General features: G+C 37.3%; 1 pseudogene; it reads right to left on the bottom strand.

Moving 5' to 3' along the window:
• Positions 1-18,680, bottom strand: part of LOC124363601 — a 31,590-nt pseudogene extending 12,910 nt beyond the window's left edge.
• Between the last annotated feature and the right edge of the window lie 1,980 nt (positions 18,681-20,660).

Genomic DNA, 20,660 nt, shown 5'->3' with positions numbered 1-20,660 from the left:
ATTAATATTACCTTAATGAAAACAAGTAAAAAAAGCGTGTAAAAAATATAAAGAAAACTGTTGAATAAAGAAATGACGCCACACACCGGATACTTGTTCACCTGTCACACGCACTGCACAGTATGGCTGAGATGTCTCGTCGTCCCAAAGAATGCCACAGAGTCGACACACTCTAAGTAGACACATTTACAGTTAAAAGCAGAAAAGGAGTGCAAAGACAATTCCCACCAAGCGTCACAGTAATCGGGGGAGGGAAGGGGCAAGGAGTTATTAGGGTAAACCATATCTGTCCAGGGTAGTGAAATATATGTTCTGCTCAAAAAGAGCAACGAGATCGAGACCCACACGCACCACAATACACTGAGGGATGTCACCAGGGCAGCGACGCGGCGACGTTTGTAAGCTAACTTGATGTCACTATAATACAGAGTGATATCTGAAATTGCCTCTGCAAATGAGGAGAAATCAACCGATTATATGTTATCGTCAAAACTTTCAGTGCAGAAAGCCAATTGAGAATTATAGATACAAATTATAACCATAAAGCAAACTAATCTAACAATGAAAGTATATTTTATACTAAAAAAAAAAAAAAAAAACAGTTGTAAATATTATACAGTCGAGGGCACAACCTGCTTATCTGCTTAAACCAGCTTTCCTTCATGAACAGAGAGAACTTTAGGTAATCAGGTTTGTATTTAAAACCAAAACATTTCAAAAGGCTAAAGTTTTTGAAGAATTCAGTCTGATTGGAGGTGTCTGATCGGCAGGGGACTTTATCATTGGGCACAACCCGCTCATCTGCACAAACCAGATATCATTCATAAACATATAACTTCTAGGTACAAAGATTTCTATTTACAAGCATACCAGTTCAGTAGCATATAGTTTGTGGAGTACATCAATGCAAATTCAGTCTGATTGGAGGTGTCTGAGCGGCAGGGGACTTTATCACCGAGGCATAACTCTCTTATCTGCATAAACCAGCTTTCCTTCATAAACATTTAACCTTTAGGTACAAAGGTTTATATTTACAACCATGCCAGCATGGATTATATCAATGCAAATTCAGCCTGCATCTTGATTATAGTCGTTTATATTAAAAATCTGTTCTATATTTTAATACCTTTCTTAGTATGAATTTCTAAATATTCCCATTGATTAGCCTCTAACAGGATCGTAATTACAAACGTCATCGTTCGGCCAAATTTTGGCAGGGCCATTAGATATAAAGTATAAATAGTGCACAAATAAAAATTCTATTATACGAGTAGTTAACTGCACCAGACTTGAAAACCATTGGATTATAAAAGAGGGCCAAAGAAAAGATTACACAATTTATTTATAATCCATCCTATCATTATACGACCCAATCCCGCCTCCCTGCAAATCTCGAGGACTTCCTAATGACCCCAAGCCCTATCTCGTTTTGTTTATTTTATATATACCCATGGATTTGCACGCAATTTGATCTTGAAAAATAGGGAGACTATGTGATGTTAACCTAAACCATACTCCTTTAGCCTGAATAATATTCCCTGTTCATCAGGTGCTTGAATAACCTATAAATGGTTTTTGCACGTTGACTCGTAGTTTTTAAGATAAATTATTTTAAAATGACATCTTCAGTGTTTTTTATCCTCTATTTAAGGTATTCTTCTCAGTGTTTGGTTATTTTAATTGTTATTTTTTCTGACTGCATATTAATCTGAAATTTGAACATGACAAGATTTATTGTATATTAGATTGTTCAATTCTAGTCAATAAAGTTCTTAATCTTACGTAATGTGTAGTCATTTCCTGGGTTTGTTCATAGAAAGAAATGTTATTGCTCATTTATGTTGTTTTAATCTTTCGAGTTAGTTAATTTCCTTTTATTTTATGTGAAATTTAAACCTTCGAGATGTTACAAAAAACATGTATGACGCTATAAAACATTATTCTAACATTATAACATATTATTGTTAGTAAATTAATAATTTTATTTCACATGAAAATTACTCATAATTGGCTGAGCGATAGTAAACTCTATTATTCAATATACTGTAACCTGAATGACGTCTCTGCATATTTATTGAGAACGATTAAGCTCTATAGGTCAAAGTCTATACTCGACATTTTGCACGAAGTTTTATTTATATAAAAGCAACATGGAGATTAATGATGTTGCATGTCACCAAATTGGGTTTTGCAGAGCATTAGCAAAACTATTTACTTTGGTGTCATGGGTAACTATTATAACAACGAGAAACCCGTATAACAAACAGATTTATAATCAGTCTGAATACAATCATATACATTTCATCATGTGACATAATAACACATGCAGCCTGACACAGATATCTCCAGAACGAAATGACCTATAATAATAATGAGCTTAAAACTTACATGCAAATTCAGCAAATACTGTTACGCGTAACGTAATGTAGCGTATCTTGGGGGTATAGGGGTCGTATTTTTACATATAGGTCAGAAACACAACCTGGAAGTGTGAAATGGGAGTTTGAATCGTAAACAATATATTCAGATATGGAGACATGGAGAAGCTAGTCCACTCTCTCTCTCACACACACACTCACACCCTGAAACTGTAGCGCTTAGCTCTTATGTATACTTTTGTAGAAGCTTAAACATTTTAAATCTATTTGAATTATAATTCATGCACATTAAAAACATAATTAATCAAATGAAACAAATTGTGACAGTTCTCATTACAGCCAACGCTATTATTATTGTGTGTAATAAAACCAATTAAAACATTTTACAGTGAAACCGGGTGAGTTTTTGTTTCAAATAATTACATTTTATGCGATTAAAATTATGAAGGTCTATTCCACAAAGAATAATTTATACAGCAAAACGGCTTTTACTAATATCATTTAATTTTACGCCTTTTCTCAAACGAGTAATGCATTTTCTCGTAAAGAGACGAAATAAGTAAAGGGATCCTTTATGAAAGTGGTCGCGTTTCCCAACAGTTATTTTACTGCAAATATAGCTTAATATACTGCTTTTTAAAATATATATAATACTTAAAAGACATATAATACCACTGACAAAATAGACCCAGAAGTCTCATTGGACCACTGTTCACAGCGCTATCCGATGGTCAGACCTAGAACTTTAACTAACGACACATAGCTCACCACTAGCGAGTTCTGTTGGCTGGTCCTATTTATTAACCTCAATGAGAAGTCTGGGTTAGAACTGTCTTTGATTTTGCAATTTTGCAGTAATGGATGATGAATTATGGATGTTGATTATTTGTTAACTTATTTTTATTACTAATTCACTGTTTTTTTATTACTTATTTTAACACTGTTTGTTATTTAATTATATATGTATACATTATATTAGTGCTATTAATAGTTATATACTCCTTTTAACTTATTACATGTACAAGTGGTGTAATTCCGTTGGAAGAATAAATAAATAAATAAATAAAACGTGCAGAATTCATATCGTCGGCAGCATGTGACTTGAAAAACGCAAAGCAATAACACACAAAACACAATATCATATCGTTCACCACATTGGAGAAAAGGTGGAAATATCGTATTGCAGCCAAACGTGCTTAACAAAACGATAATATTGCATGAAAGAGTAATCCTCTTCCTTTCAGAATTGAAATCTTAACATTTAATACGTAATTCCATATGATTTTCTTTGAAGAGCGAGTTAAGAGAAATATTGTTCTCTGTTCAATTTATCACAGTTCTGGTAGACTTTTTTAATGTATGGAGTTAATGTAACCGGTGTCTGGTAGCTATTTTATATCATGAAAGAAGCATTTAGATGAGAGAAATTGAAACATTTTATTAACAATTTTCTTACCATCCGAAAATGATGGAATCTCTAAAATAATCCTGGTGCATGGAGATCAAGGAATGCCACGTAACCTGCAAGCTGACTGACATTACTAGATGGAGTAACATGTACATTAACATGATATTTTAAAACACCATGATACACTCTGAAGTAATTCTTGTAAGATATGTGTTAAATACTTATACCTTTAAAAATAAAATAGCAAGCTTGTTTGGTTTAAAAATAATTACCTGATGAAGGTTCATGATTCCAGTTCATATTTTATTCAACGAGTGGATTTTGCAGGTTGGCGTTTGAAAGTTATGACGTCATTCAAGTGTATGGAGATGAGACTCTGTTACAAAGTCGATGTCTTGTTCCTCATAATTATGCAAATTATCCTGCCTCTCTGTTCTTTTCCCCTTCGCTAGACCCCTTCGTTTTATGAATATAGGAAATTAACTTAATATACAAAGTTTAAGTTGCTGATGTTGAATTATCTAAAGAATGTAAAGCTATCAGCAAATGAATTATTGTAATCATACTAGTTTCGATATCTGATTCCAATGATGTAAAATATGTATTAGGATTAATAATTTATTTACTAACATTTTCTTCAACAAACAGACTAACGAAATTTTTTCATTGTTTTGTATTTGCACTGCAGAAATTAATGAAACTACAAAAGTGTCATAATCACGAAATCTTTTTAGAGCTTTAAACACTATGAATCATACATTACTCTTAGACATATATTCGCTAAAGAACAATTTAAACACATCTAACTACGAATATAAAACATTCGAGAATACAAGACATTTAACAACTATTCTTAAATAAGGTTTGTATGAAAAATATTTTTTATTTTAAACTTAATCTGCCTATCACTCCATGAGAACTACAGCCATACAGAGCAGGAGTGTTAAGCTAATTTTGTAATCAGGCCTGAATAAAAAAAGGCCTAAGTACACGAGTTATAGATTTTAAGGAGTTGTATGATTTTTATTCATTATTTGTTTGTTTGTGAAATTAAAGTTTTGTAACTATACACAATTTAAGAAAATAAATGAAAGTTTTAAAATAAATATTGCTTGTGCAATGAAAATAAGGTTAAAAAATCAATTAGTACAAACGTGCCACTTACTCCAGTCATCTTTCATGTAGTGTTGATGATCTTAGTAATGATCTTAGACTGTTTTTCTTTGGTCTGACAATATTCTCACAAATTCCTATCAACCCACTTGAAACAATGAAATTATTTTATTTTATTTTTCTATTAGATTTGGCATCTTGAAGGGATGTAACAAAAAGTGTCTAAAAAAAGATTAATTTCAACCTAAAACAGATTTCACCACCCTAAATATTTGGCACCAAATCAGCCAGGCCTAATGAGGGCAAATAATGAGTGATTACAGAGCCAGAAGTAGTTTATGATATATCACGTTGTATATGTGTGATAGAGTAATCGGCATTACCAGAACATAAATCAACCCTCACGCGCCGCGACGCCGACGCCGCTGTTTGCAGGTGCGTGAGTCACATTCTCATCCATTAGTGACAGTTTACTTTAGTCATCTATTGTACAGCAGCTTCTTTGTGAGGGAGTTTCATATTGGTGTTTTTAGATTTTTTAAACGTGAAATGCCTTCAGGCATTTAATGTAACAAAAAATATATTTTTTAGATGGAACCATACCTAAAAGGATTAAAATCGTTAGTGTAAAACTGACTTTGACTTGAAAAAAAAAAACCGAAACATAGCATAAATCACCAAACCACTGTTTGGTGTAATAACACATATAATAACATATGTAATAACACCACTGTGTTAACAAACTCTATTGGTAAAGTTTAACTTTTATAAAAATAAACATGAACTTTATAAACAAAAACTTTGAATGCTAAGTAGCGTAGTGTACAATGTTAGCACACCCACAATGCGTTTGTAATCTTTGTAGCGAACGTGTTATATGTCGGCTCTGATTTATCTATGCTATACAATATTAATTTCCTCAGTCATATTGCCCCTAATTTTTATTCATAAACCTATTTCAAGAGCAATAAAGCACCAATTTGATACTACTAGGACTAATTAATTACTGTTCACAAAATATTATGTTTCCAACTGGCTTCAAATAGGAGGAGGTTATACAAATCATCCTGTTGTACGTTCCTTTTTTGTGCATGTCCACAGATGTTTTCCCGAAACTACTGAACTGATTTGAATGAAACTTAAAAAAGTTTACCCCGTAGTGTTTGCACTTGAGCTGTCTCATGGATTACACAAGTATCTGACCAGGAAATAAATAAATAAGTTTTACATGTAAAACCAAATGGAGAAGCCAGACAAATCGATTTCCTGATGTGCGCTTTTTGTAGCATAATAATAACTACGACTTTGCATGACAACTGCTAGGAAACATCACTTTTTGAGTTTGGCAACCAATGATCATAACTTACCTCAGAGTTGAGAAGGGACGTTTCTGGGATTATATTTATTTTAATGACCATTACTGAACTCACAGATGCTGGAGAATACAACGATACATACTAATAATTTGAATGACGTTTATGTTGGAGTAATGTCGAACCTGCCTTAGAACGATAAGGTATGAGAGAGTCAATAAAGTATGCATTTCATATAAATTTAGCTTACTCCCTGGAAATATTTTTTCTTGTATCAGGATTCTTAAAAAAGGTCTTTGAAACATGACAAAGACCGGCGAGATGCAACATGTTGCTGACATGTACTTTTCTAGCTATTACTATCATTTACCAAATGGATGCCGAGAAATATTTCACTAAATGAATTTTTTAAAGAATCGGAACTTTCTCTTACGACATAACACATCTACTAAATTGATTCAACAAATGTTTCATTGTAATCCCAGAACATCTTCATTTGTATTCCAAATTACAGGAGGGAATAAACAATTTTAATCACTAAAAATAAAAAAATAATAACATTTTGTAAAATAAAATGTACCCACTTGCACTAAAATCAAGGAACTGAAAGTAACAAAAAATTTCAATTTTACAAAACGAAAGTCAGTGGGTAACACACTATTTTCGATGGCGGTGTTAAGTTTTGATATAGTTAAAATATTATATGGCACAAAAAAAATTAATTTGAAGATAGACCGCGGTAGTGTAAAACTAATTTAAAAGGATATAGTTTTACATTAATTTAAAAGGGGTGGAGGGAGATTCCAAGCATTTGGTAAAAAGCATAAATTATATATCTTCACATACTTGCTGTATAAATTTTATGATCAAATCTTAAAATGACACTATAAAATTGCATGATGACCTATATCACCTCCTCCCAATTTAAACATTTGTCTACAGTGTTGAAAGCTAATGAGCTTTCACCATGTTTTTTATTTGGGAAATGTCTCAAATAAAAAAACGCAGAGAGAATATTCATTAAGAGGTGTTTAATAAAACACGAAAAACATGCTTTAGTTTAAATTTGTATTCTGTAGTAATTTTAAAATTACCTCATAAAATTTACATAACCAATAAATTTAGTTTTATATCAACTACATTTTATAACTACCTAAATATTACCTGTAATATAAGCATATAAAGTGTTATAATATATATTCTTATTCTTTTGTATGTACGTATATATATATAATATATATTATAAGTTGTTTAGCATACGTGACATATTGATACTTACAAGCACCGTGCTATTTATTTATTCATCTGGTTGTCCAACCTTCACACGTAGTAGTTATACAGTCACGACATGCAAAGGGGCACATGCCATTTAATGTAAATGCTCATTCTTAAAAGGACTTTGTTCAAAACAAAGGTATGATTCAACACATTAAACATTTCGGTTAAATTGGCTTGTAACTTTTGTAATCGTAAATCGGAAGTTGAACTTAAACTTAGATTACTGCTATTCTGCAAGCTAAAGGTGGCAATAATCTTACAGGCATTCACTGCTATTATAACTTGCTACATGAGGTGGGCTGACCAGAGTGAAAATTGCTATTTTATTAGCAACCTTTAAATGTATCTGAGCACGCATCAACCATTCAGGTAATAAAGTATCGCAACCTCTTGGTGACGAACAATCCGTGATGAAGTGGCTTGTTCGCTTGAGATGGTTACACCGAGCGGTCTAAGATGTTGGACTTTGAGTCTGAGTTAGAGAGAACGCAGGTTCGAATCTCTCCGTGACCCTTGCACTTTTTATCATTACCATTACCTTATACTATATCGACTCTCCCATTATTCTGTTTTATAAGATCATCGCACAGGCCAATGGCCCATGAGGATGGGCAGAATAAGGCTTAAAAGGGGATCGGCTTCTTCTTAAAAATCCAAAATAAAAAAATAATACATTTGGAGACATATTAGAGATAATATAGTGCAGCATATCTATACAATTTCTAATTAGTTAGTCCTAATGGATGCAGTAAGTAAAAAGATGAAAGAAGTAATAAATGATGGTGACCGTAATAGCAACCTATTTATTTAAGGACTACTTCACTTTTAGACTGCAATGGCTTTATAAATTGATTCAGAATACGATATTCTCATGTTGACTTGCACGTCATAAAAAACAAAAGTTAAGACATCTATAGTTCATATACTTAGTTTTAACAGTCTAGACGTAACTAAAAAATGCCTTTCTGATTTAGCAAAACTTTGCAATATAATTTGGGCAGCTACAAACCAGAACTGATAAATGGGGTGACATTTAATTATTACATGTGTTGATACAACCATATATCGTGTGTAACGATAGTTGTGTTGACGTTACACAACTTTCGTTCTACATTATTCACTGTTTATCATCATTTTAACTTGTTTTATGGATGACATAACTTCAACTGCACGTGTACTTAGAATTAACCCTTTATTATCTTTGAAACTTGATTTTCTCCTTCATAAATTAAGGATATATATTTTACCTACAAATAAACAGACAAAAATTTACTAATGCTCAAAGGTTCATCTGCGCATCTGTAATAAATTAAGAAATATTACAAGACTTTGATATTAATTGTTTTGTGATTGGTGTTTTTCATAATATTTGCCATGAGTGACTGTTAAAAATTGACTTGTTACGTTTATTTAGTTCTTACTACTAAAACTTTTTACGTTTTTACACTTAAAACGTCACTTTAAACTTTAATGGAATAGCAGTTATTATTTTATAGTTGTTTACAACATGTTTTGCCTGAAAATACCAGTTTACTCCATAGTGTTATCTTTAACTTTTAAATCAATGCAAATTTTAATTAACTCACGAAATCTGAATAAATGTGTAAGATTGTATGTTGCTTTCCAGATTGAATTTAATCAGTTCGTAAATTATTTCATTTAGAGTTCAATAGCTATGATTTAAGCCTTCTAATGGGCAGAATAGACTTGTAGGTTAAATATATATATATTCCTATATAATACATAAGATCTACTATCAATATATTTTGCTTTTAAATGACCACTTCCTTTACTTACGAGTATCATAACGTTAAGATACAATTATTATAATCTGTGATAATGTGTAAATAGGAGAACAATGTATAAATTGTAAAGTGAAAATATACTAAAGTCACTCAGTTATATTTAGTATAGTATTAAAAATCTTAAGTTAATAAAATCCAAATGCTCTAAGTTAGCAAAAGGGCTATTTTATAAAAAAGGGCTATTTTATAAAAAAAGAACATCATGCATGTGTTTGCACAGCAAGGGTGAGCTAGCTGTGTTATTTTCTTCATTTTACATTAATACTGCAATTCAAATATAAATATATTTTCTCTCGACAAGAAACAAAATACTATTATTAAGACACATGTACTGTATAATAAGTTGTATGCAAATTTTTTTAAAAATAAGAAAAATATTAAATTAGTTGTGGGAATTTGAGAAGTAAATAGTAAGTAATACGAATATATTAATAACTTAGGGTACATATCTTGTGTACTTATGTATTGTAAAATATGAAGAATTATTTGATTATCCTTATAATAATTTATGTCACATTCTCATTGATGAAATTTATAATTTATTCTAAGGTAAATTACTATTTTGGTGAGTGTGAATGAATATAGTCTAAATGAAATAGAACCATAGTTTACTTGTAAGGGTTTATGGCTCATCATCGCTCTCGAACGTATATTCATTATGTCACTCTCGAAGTTAAATATCAAAAGAACGTCTGATTAAACTTCAATAAAGCAGTAATAACTTAGTTTGTTTTGTCGCTATGGGAGTTGAGTTAGCAACAAAAGTTGAGACAAGTAACAATATTTTCAATTTTGGTTGTTTCCTCTAATTAGTATATGTGATGTTTCGCTGTTTTAATATCAAGCAAAAGGTTAATTCGTTCGGGAAAAGTGCACTATAAATAAGGATAATGTTTGTGTTTAATAGAAATAAACTAATAATAAGAAACCCATTTTACCAAAAAATAAATGTAATGCTAAAATTAGAACTTTATTGAAGGGTATTTAAAAATAATTAGGTAATGTTACTAATATGCATCTGTTTGATAAAAAAAACCGATTGCAAACAAATAAAGAACTTTTTAATGTTTATATATATATATATATATATATATATATATATATATATATATTCAATATATATTCAATATATTCATTGAAAATAATAAAAATAATTCTTCTGACACTTTTCTTTTAATTAAATCAACAACACACAAATCATACAAGTGAGTTGTACTTTTTTTCTCTAATCATACGCCCTTTCTTGTAATAGTAGAATTTTATTTTATTTTGTTCTATATGTAGATAGAAAAAACAATAATTATTTGTGAACTATTGTTTAATAATATTAAGTTGTTTTATGAAAATCGCTTATTTTTGTACTCTTTATTGTATTTCGAACTTTAAAGGAATTCTCTAATACCTCAACCTGTCAAAATTTCTACATTTTCTGTTAGAAAATATTAAAAATAGTACAAACAATTTGCAAATGTGTCTACTACTTCAAAAGGGTTTTGAATACTTGAGATTAGATCAAACCCAGACCTAACTAAATTGTTTTATACAATGTAACTAATCTAAGTGCGAGGATTTCTGAATAATAGTGTATTTGTGAAAAAAAAAAAAAAAACTAAAACTAATTTAACAAAAAAAAACAATACGGGTTTATGATATACAAATTACTAGTTGATCAACAATAATTATATGACTTGTTGAACTCAGAATCTTGAATGATCATAGTCCATACGTATGTACATTAATATCTATTCAAATAAAAAACACAAAGTTACTAGACTCTTTTTTATGGAAATTAAATTTCTTGATGAATCTAATAAAGGGTCTTTAGTATAGTTTATAATGTTTATATGATTGAATATAGCACATTTAATTCACACTATTTCCCCCAATTACAATATACATTCCCTACGGCAACAGTGTAAAAAGCCTTGGTTTTCTCAAAACCACATTACTTTTCAAGAAAGGCTTAAAACTATATATATCTTTCATTTCATTAAATTATGCCTTACTATAAAATAATACAATAAATTCAATTGTCATGAATATTTTCTGTTGATGACTTAGAAATGATATTTTTCAGATTTCTGTTGACACTTTCCTTTGTATTAACAACGAATTTTACAAATGATCATAACGTTGTAGTAACAAATAATTTAATTTAAATGATGGTATAAATACAAATAAATGATAACTCAAAGTACACTTAACGATTTAAATTGTAATAATTCTTTTTGACATTCACCGTGAAACTACCCAACGTACAAAGTGAATAGTGAATATTTATTTATCCTCTATAAAAAGTTCATAGACGTACAGAAAATCGCATTAATTTAAGCGAGTAATATATCTCAAACATATTTCCATAACCAGGAAACTCACATCGTAGCTGCACTTAGGGCTTGTTGAGTTGTACGTGCGAGCAAGTAGCATATGTGCATCTGTACGATAACGCTATTTTAGGCAACATTTTCTGAGAACGAGTTTCATTATTACATCGAGCTGCCACATTTTCTGGGAAGTGTTCAAAATAGTGTTAGCCTTTTAATCACACTGTTTAATGTTCCTACAATGTAGCTGTAACATTTAAACGACACGAAAGCCATATTGTGAACTGTTTAAATATAACAGTTCTATAGTTCGCTAATAGTTTTCTGATTTAATAGAAAATTAAAGCGTTGAAGACCATGTTGAACATATTTAAGGTAAGAAAACTGTTGAATATGTAATAACTTCAAGTAAATTGTGAATTAATTTTCTTTATAAGTATACTAGGTTTGATCAAAAACTTTGCATGTGTGTAGCTGTCTTCTCAAGATCCTGTCTCTAAATGTCCAAATCATTGCATTTTAATCTGTGAAGTTACATAGTTTTAGTACCAAATTGTAAATATTATTTAAACACTATTATTAAACCAAACCTGATGAACAAAGCTGTGAATATTTTCACGTACGTTACTACAAACTCGTTGTCTTCCTTGACATTCCTATATGGATTTTAACTGTGGTTTAAAGAAACACAGAGAAATTAACACTAATATGCTTCATGGCAAAGTAGACGCTTTCTGACCGAAGTAGATTTCCGAGGGCTACAAACGTATATTATTTTCTGTTCGCGGCAATAAGGCACGCTCAGCAACGATGACGGAAATATAATTAATTAAAACCAAAAATCCCTTACAGATGAAAAAATAGGTAAGACTCTGATTCTCGACTATGATTTCTAAAATAATATGTACTGATTTATGCCTACTTACGTATAAGAGATTACAAATCATAAGCGCTTTTAATAAGTAGTGTAAGGACTTCGATTTTAAAAATTGGGTGCGAAACCACAGGTACCAGCTAGTATTATAAATAAAAATGAACTGCTAAACGTTTTGCTAAGGGGTAATCATGATAAAATAATTACGCAATTTTGTTTTAAAATATCTATGAAGTACGAGAGAGGTTTTATGGAGAGAAAATTTGAAAAAAATTCTCGGAATATCTTAGAATTTAAAAATAATTTTACTATTTACAAAAAAATAATCCAAATTTTACTGAAAATAAACAGCTGATAACAATTTCAAAATAATTTCGTCAAAAAGTCTTGACTACGATTTCAATTAAGTGACGCTTAAAGCTTTAACACTCTCATCATACCCAAGGATGTGATTGAGCTAGTTATAGAGAGGGAATATCATTTACTAGGCGAAGTAAATGATACCAGGTATTGTACCAGAGAATTGTACGAAAAGGCACGAGCATATCATGCCGGGTCCAGACAAAAGCTTCCAGTCCACTGAAGAGAGAATAAGGGTTTATGGCTCGGAACAAAATAATGCAAGTCGTGACGCTCCACTGACTCGAGCAGATCTCAGTGTAATGGTTGGCATAATGCTCTTAGGTGTTAATTATGTGTAACTCATTCTGCTCTGCACAAATGTGATTGCGTGTGGTTATTTAAAATCTTAAATACTTTCATCTGGGTACGAAAACATTCTGAATATAGTAATATAGTAAAATACAAATATTGTACTTTGGAAAGCCTTAAATTAATTATTATAATTTAAATTTGAATTTTTTAACGAGACGAGAGTAACATAGTTCCAAATCAAAGGCATTGGTCTCGACACATAATGAGTTAAGTAAAATTAAATAAATACATAAAAAGTTTCAATTCGGTTTTATTCGTTAAAACTATACATCAGAATTGTATAACTAATTTGACGTAGGAAGGGGATTCAAGTACCCTATACCATGTTTACTTACCAAACTCTTATAGATAAACGTAACATCGAGCATGCCACGCCTCCCTATGTAATGCAGTTGGTATCGTATTTTCTGTCAGCTCTGTAAGCAGTGAAGTTGTCTGAGCTGGAAGAGACAAATACAAGGGTAGATGAAACCATATTCCGGACAGAACACCGATGCTGGAGCTAGTATCTGTTAAATATGAAATATGTTTACGGGTTACACTTGAGGTTATTATAGACCACGTATTTAATCGGATATTTTATAAGATACTGTACGGACGATAAAGGGATTGTGACTAAATAAAGAACAAGTTTTTTAATTTAAATAGAATTGCATCTAGTTTTTTAATTCTTTGCTCCAGTCCTAAAAAGAAAACCCCTGCACTTTAAGGATGGGGAAAGATAGGGATAGCCGGACAGAACACCGATGCTGGAGCTAAGTATCTGTTAAATAATGAAATATTTTACGGGTTACACCTTGAGGTTATTATAGACCAACGTATTTAACGGGAATATTTTTATAAGAATACTTGTACCGGGACGATAAAGGGATTGTGACTAAATAAAGAACAAGTTTTTTAATTTAAATAGAATTGCATCTAGTTTTTTTATTAAGTTTTAGGAAAAAGAAAGCCGAATAAATTCTTTGCTTCCAGCCTAAAAAGAACCCCTGCACTTAGGATGGGTTAAGATAGGGGATAGCCGGACAGAACACCGATGCTGAGCTAGTATCTGTTTAAAATATGAAATATGTTTACGGGTTACACTTGTAGGTTATTATAGACCCACGTATTTAATCGGATATTTTATAAGATACTGTACGCGGACGATAAAGGGATTGTGACTAAAAAAGAAACAAGTTTTTTTAATTTAAATAGAATTGCATCTAGATTTTTTATTAAGTTTAGGAAAAAACGAATAAATTCTTTGCTCCATCCTAAAAAGAACCCCTGCACTTAGGATTGGTAAGATAGGGGATAGCCGGACAGAACACCGATGCTGGGAGCTAGTAACTGTTAAATAAATGAAATATGTTTACCGGGTTACACTTGAGGTTATTATAGACCACGTATTTTTAATCGATTATTTTATAAGATACGTACGGACGATAAAGGGATTGTGACTAAATAAAGAACAATTTTTTAATTTAAATAGAATTGCATCCTAGTTTTTTTTATTAAGTTAGGAACAGAAGCCGAATAAATTCTTTGCTCCAGTCCTAAAAAGAACCCCTGCAAAACTTAGGATGGGTAAGATAGGGGATAGGGATCCGCCTCCTTCTGATAGTCCATGACCAATTTCTCAGTTTATTTTAAGGTGATGGCTGGTAATATTATCAACCCTTTCAGACATCTGCTAATAGAAGGTGAAAGGTACTCTCTAAAGTTTAATCTAGCAACAGCCTAACACTTGGCCCCACCCATTCAACAGTCGTCTTCCGCATAAAAAGTGGTTTGGTTAGTGAGTGCCGCTCCTGAACATCCATATTGTTGCTTCAGATTATAAGTGACAATTCGGATTTTCCTGTACCTTCAACTGGAAGCATAAACCACCTGAAGTAAACCTCTATGCATTTGTCTCTAGATAAATTAAGGTGCAAATAAATTGAATTCAATTTTATCTTATCATGCATTTATAGAATATAGTTGATTATTAATACTAACCCAATCACATCACAAGTACTACTGTACTCGTATTGTTACAAACATTCCCACCAAGAGTAAAACATCAAGAAAGAACTGAAAACCACAAACTCTTGGGTATTATTAAAATGACGAACGCTTGAGTGAAAATATATAAACACCAGATACATGAGTTTACATGGACTTAAAAAAAATTATATATTAACAGACACCGTCTTCACTTTACTAAAAAGCGCCGACAAATCTACTGTGGTACGCCTCAGTAAATACGCAAACACAGTTTACCTCAGGTGGTTCTCCACAACTGTAACGCATGTTGTAGCTAAAAAGTTACTAACAGTGCTGAAAAACTTCCTGCATTTTACCATATTCATGTAAGGGTATCGTGTATTTACAATTGAAGATTATGGACAATCACGCGTCATTGAACTATAGATCTGTAAATATTACACAATTCCAAAATATTGCTTGACCGTTTTAAATGCTACAGATCCCTTGCAGGAACATTCAACATTGTGACTAAAAGGCTAACCAATTTTGAATACTTGCCATTGTTGGATGTTTTCATACGTTCAAACACGCAACAAAATGTACGAAATCCCCTATAGTAACAATACCTCAAATCTATAATATTATTTAATAGTTTTATAGCGTTGTTACATACTTAAAGATTAAATAATGTTTTTAAATTTGTGTAACCATAAGAATAATATAATAATTAGTTAAATAAAAATTAATAATTTGGTAACCTCAAATTTCTATAAATGAACGTAGAAGTGACAAATTGAGATTTAAAAATATAAAATAAATTGAAGAGACGAGAAATATGTATTCAAAGAACTTATTGTTGCAGATCAGCAATTGGGTAGGTGTTGAATGGATGTACTGAGCTCAAGGTCCCACGTTTATTGCACATTTTTGTTTTAGAGATAGTAAATAGGTAAGTCTTAAAAATGGATGTTTTGCTCTACGCCCACGTTTGTGTTGCCCCATTTTGTTGTAGATCAGTAATTAGGTAGTCCTTAAAAATGGATGTTTTGCTCTTAAGCTCCTACGCCCACGTTGGTTGCCCCATTTGTTAGATCAGTAATTAGGTATTTTTGAAAAATGGAAGTTTGCTCTACGCGCCCACGTTGGTTGCCCCATTTGGTTTGTAGCTCAGTAATTATGGTAGTCTTAAAAATGGATGGTTTTGCCTAACGCGTCCCACGTTGGTTGCCCCATTTTGTTTGTAGATCAGTAATTAGGTAGTCTTAAAAATGGATGTTTTGCACAACGCCCACGTAGGTTGCGCCCATTTGTTTTTGTAGATCAGTAAATTAGGTTTATCTTAAAAATGATGTTTTGCTCAACGGCCACGTTGTTGCCCCATTTGTTGTAGATCAGTAATTAGGTAGTCTTTAAAAATGGAAGTTTTGCTCTATGCCCACCGTTGTTGCACCATTTGTTTTGTGGATCACAGTCTATTTAGGAAGTGTTTAAATGGATGTACTGCCTCAAGGCCCACGATGGTTGTACCATTTGTGTGGATCATAATTAGGTAGTGTTATATGGATGTACTGCACAAGGCCACGTAGTTGCACATTTGTTGTTGATCAGTAATTAGGTAAGTGTTAAATGGATGTACTGCTCAGGGCCCCGTTGGTGTGCACCATTTGTTTAGAATCAGTAATTAGGTAGTGTTTGAAATGTGATAACTGCTCAAGGCCCACGTTGGTTGCTCCATTAGTGTGTGGATCAGATAATTAGGTAGTGTTAAATGTATGTACTGCTCAAGGCCCACGTTGGTTGCACCATTTGTTGTGGATCAGTAATTAGGTAGTGTTAAATGGATGTACTGCACAAGAGGGCCCACGTTGGTTGCACCATTTGGTTGTGGATCAATCATTAGGTAGTGTTAAATGGATGTCCTGCCAAGGCCCCCCACGTATGGTTAAGCACCATTTGTTGTGGATCAGTAATTAAGGTAGTGTTAAATGGATGTACTGCACAAGGGGGGGGGGGACGGGGGGGGGTGGGGGGTGGGGGGGGAGTGGGGGGGGGGGGGGGAGGGGGAGGGGGGAGGGGGGGGGGGGGAGGGGGGGGGGGGGGAGGGGGGGAGGGGGGGGGGGGGGGGGGACGGGGAGGGTGGGGGGAGGGGCGGGGGGCAAGGGGGGGGAGGGGGGACGGGGGGGGGGGGGGGGGGGAGGGGGGGGGGGGGGGGGGGGGGGGGGGGGTGGGGGCCCTGGGGGGGGGGGGGGGGGGGGGGGTTATGGGGGCGGCGGGGGGGGGGGGGGCGACTGGGGTAGCGGGGGGGGGGGGGGTCGGGTGGGGGGGGGGGGGGGGGGGGGGGTGGGGGTACCGGGGGGGGGGGGGGACGGGGGGGGGGTGGAAGGGGGGGGGGGGGGGGGGGGGGGGGAAGGCGTAAGGGGGGAGGGGGGGGGGGGGACTAGGAGGGGGGGGGGGGGGGGGGCGGGGGGGGGGGGGGGGGGGGGGGGGGGGGGGGGGGGGGGGCAGGGGGGGGAGGAGGGGGGGGGGGGGGGGGGGGGGGGGGGGGGGGGGGGGGGGGGGGGGAAGGGTGGGAGGGGGGGGAGGGGTGGGGGGGCGAAGGGCGTGAGGTGGGGGGAGGCATTGGTGGGGGGGGGGGGGGGGGGGGGTGGGGGGGGGGGGGGGGGGTGGGGTAGGGGAGGGGGGGAGGGGGGTGGGGGGGGGGGCAGTGGGGGGGGAGGGGGGGGGGGGGGGGGGTGGGGGGGGGGGGGGGGGGGCCGGGGGGGTGGGGCGCGGGGAAGGGGGGGGGGGGGGGGGGGGGGGGGGGGGGAGGGGGGGACACGGGGGGGAGGGGGGGGGGGGCAGGGGGCAGGGGGGGGGAGGCAGGGGGGGGGAGGAGGGGGGAGGGGGGGGGGGGGGGGGGGGGGGGGGGTGGGGGGGGGGGGGGGCGGGGGGCGGGGGGGGGTGAGTGTGTGGGGGGGATGGGGGGGGGGGGGGGGGGAAGGGGGGGGGGAGCGGGGGTGGGGGGGGAGGGGGGGGGGGGGGGGGGGGGGGGGGGGGGGGAGGGGGGGGGGGGCACACGGGGGGTGGGGTGCCGGGGGGGGGGGGGGGGAGGAGGGGGGGAGGGGGGGGGGGGGGGGGGGGGGGGGGGAAAAGGGGGGGGGGGGGGGCAAGAAGGGGGGGTGGGAGAGAGGGGGGTTGGGGGGGGGGGGGGGGGAAGGGGGGGGGGGGGGGGGGGGGGGGTAGTAGGGGGGGGGGGGGGGGGGGTGGGGGGGGGGGGGGGGGGGGGGGGGTGGGGGGGGGAGGGGCCGGGTTGGGGGGGGGGGCAAGGGTGGGGGGGGGGAGGGGGGGGGGGGGGGGGGGGAGGGGGGGGGGGGGGTGAGGGGGGGGGGGGGGACGGGGGGGGGGGGGGGTGGGAGGGGGGGGGGGGGGGAGGGGGGGGGGGGGAGGGGGGGGGGGGGGGGGGGGGGAAGGGGGGGGAGGGGAAGGGGGGGGGGGGGGGCGGAGGGGGGGGGGGGGGGGGGGGGGGGGGGGGGGGGGGGGGGGGGAGGGGGGAGGGGGGAGGGGAAGGGCAAGGGGGGGGGGGGGGGCGGGAGGGGGGGGGGGGGGAGGGGGGGGCTGGGGGGGTAGGGGGGGGGGAAGGGGGGAGGGGGGGGGGTGGGCGGGGCGGGGGGGCCCACGTTGGTTGCACCATTTGTTGTGAGTCAGTAATAGGTAGTGTTAAATGTATTCACTGCTCAAGGCCCACGTTGGTTTGCACCATTTGTTGTAGGATCAGTAAATTAGGTAGTGTTTAAATGGATGTACTGCTCAAGCCCCACGTTGGTATGCACAGTTGTTGTAGATCAGTCATTATGGTAGTGTTAAATGGATGTACTGCCAATGCCCATGTTGGTTGCAACCATTGTTGTAGGATCAGTCATTAGTATGTTGAATGGATGCACTGCTTCAAGGCCCACTTGGTTGCCACCATAGATGTTGTAAGATCAGTCCATTAGGTAGTGTTGAATGATTGTACTGGCTACAAGGCCCACCGTTGGTTGCACCATTTTGTATGTGGTATCATTAATTAGGTATTGTTAAATGGATGTACTGCACAAGGCCCACGTTGGTTTCACCATTTTGTTGTGGATGCAATAAATTAGGTAGTGTTAAAATGGATGTACTGCACAAAGGCCCACGTTGGTTGCACCAATTTTTTTGTGGATCAGTAAAATTAGGTAGTGTTGAATGGATGTACTGCTCAAGGCCCACTTGGTTGCACCATTTTGTTGTGGATCAGTAATTAGTATGTTGAATGGATGTACTGCTCAGGCCCACGTTGTTGCACCATTTTGTTGTGGATCAGTAATTAGGTAGTGTTAAATGATTACTTGCTCAGGCCCACGTTGGTGTACCATTTTGTTTTGGATCAGTAATTAGGTATTGTTAAATGGATGTTACTGCTCAAGGCCCACGTTAGTTGCTCCATTTGTGTGTGGATTCAGTAATTAGTGTGTTAAATGGATGTACTGCACAAGCCCACGTTGGTTGCACAAAACGCATATGTTGTGGAACATGTCATTAGGTTAGTGTTAAATGGATGTCTGCTTCAAGGCCCACGTTGGTTGGCACCATTTTTTTGTAGATCAGTAATTAGGTTAGTGGTTGAATGGATATGCTGCTCAAGCCCATCGATGGTTTGCAACCATTTGTTGTGGATCATAATTAGGTATTGTTTTAAATGGATGTACTGCTCAAGGCCCAACGTTGGTTGCACCATTTGTTGTGGATCAGAAGTTAGGTATTGTTAAATGGATGTACTGCTCAAGGGCCCACGTTGGTTGCACCATTTGTTGTGGAGTCAGTCAATAGGTAAGTTGTTAAAATGATGATCTGTCAAGGCCCCACGTTGGTTGCACCATTTTGTTGTTGGGATCCAGTAATTTAGGTAAGTGTTAAATGATTTTACTAGCACAAGGCCCCACGTTGATTTTGGGGGCACCATTTGTTGTGGATTCAGTAATTAGGTTAGTGTTAAATTGGATGCACTAGCTCAAGGCCCACGATGGTTGCACCATTTGTTGTAGATCAGTCATTAGGTATGTTTAAATGGATGTACTGCACCAAAGGCCGAATGTTGGTTGCACCATTAGTTGTAGATCAGTCATTAGGTAGTGTTTGAATGGATGCACCTGCTCAAGGCCACGTTTGGTTGCACCATAAGTTGTAGATCATCAATTGGTAGTGTTTGAAATGGATGTACTCGCTCAGGCCCACGTTGGTTTTCACCATTTGTTGTGGATCATAATTAGGAGAGTTAAATGGATGTACTTGCACAAGCCCACGTTGGTTGCACATTTGTTGTGGATCAGTAATTAGGTAGTGTTAAATGGAAGTACTGTCAAGGCCCACGTAGGGTGCACATTTGTTGTAGGATCAGTAATTAGGTAGTGTAGAATGGTGTAACTGCCTCAGAAGCCACGTTTGGTTGCACACATTTGTTGTGATCAGTAAGTAGGTAGTGTTAAATGGATGTAACTGC

This window comes from Homalodisca vitripennis, chromosome 5 (assembly GCF_021130785.1).
Source record: "Homalodisca vitripennis isolate AUS2020 chromosome 5, UT_GWSS_2.1, whole genome shotgun sequence".
NCBI classification, from domain to species: Eukaryota; Metazoa; Arthropoda; class Insecta; order Hemiptera; family Cicadellidae; genus Homalodisca; species Homalodisca vitripennis.
This window is presented reverse-complemented; position numbering and strand designations above follow the sequence as displayed.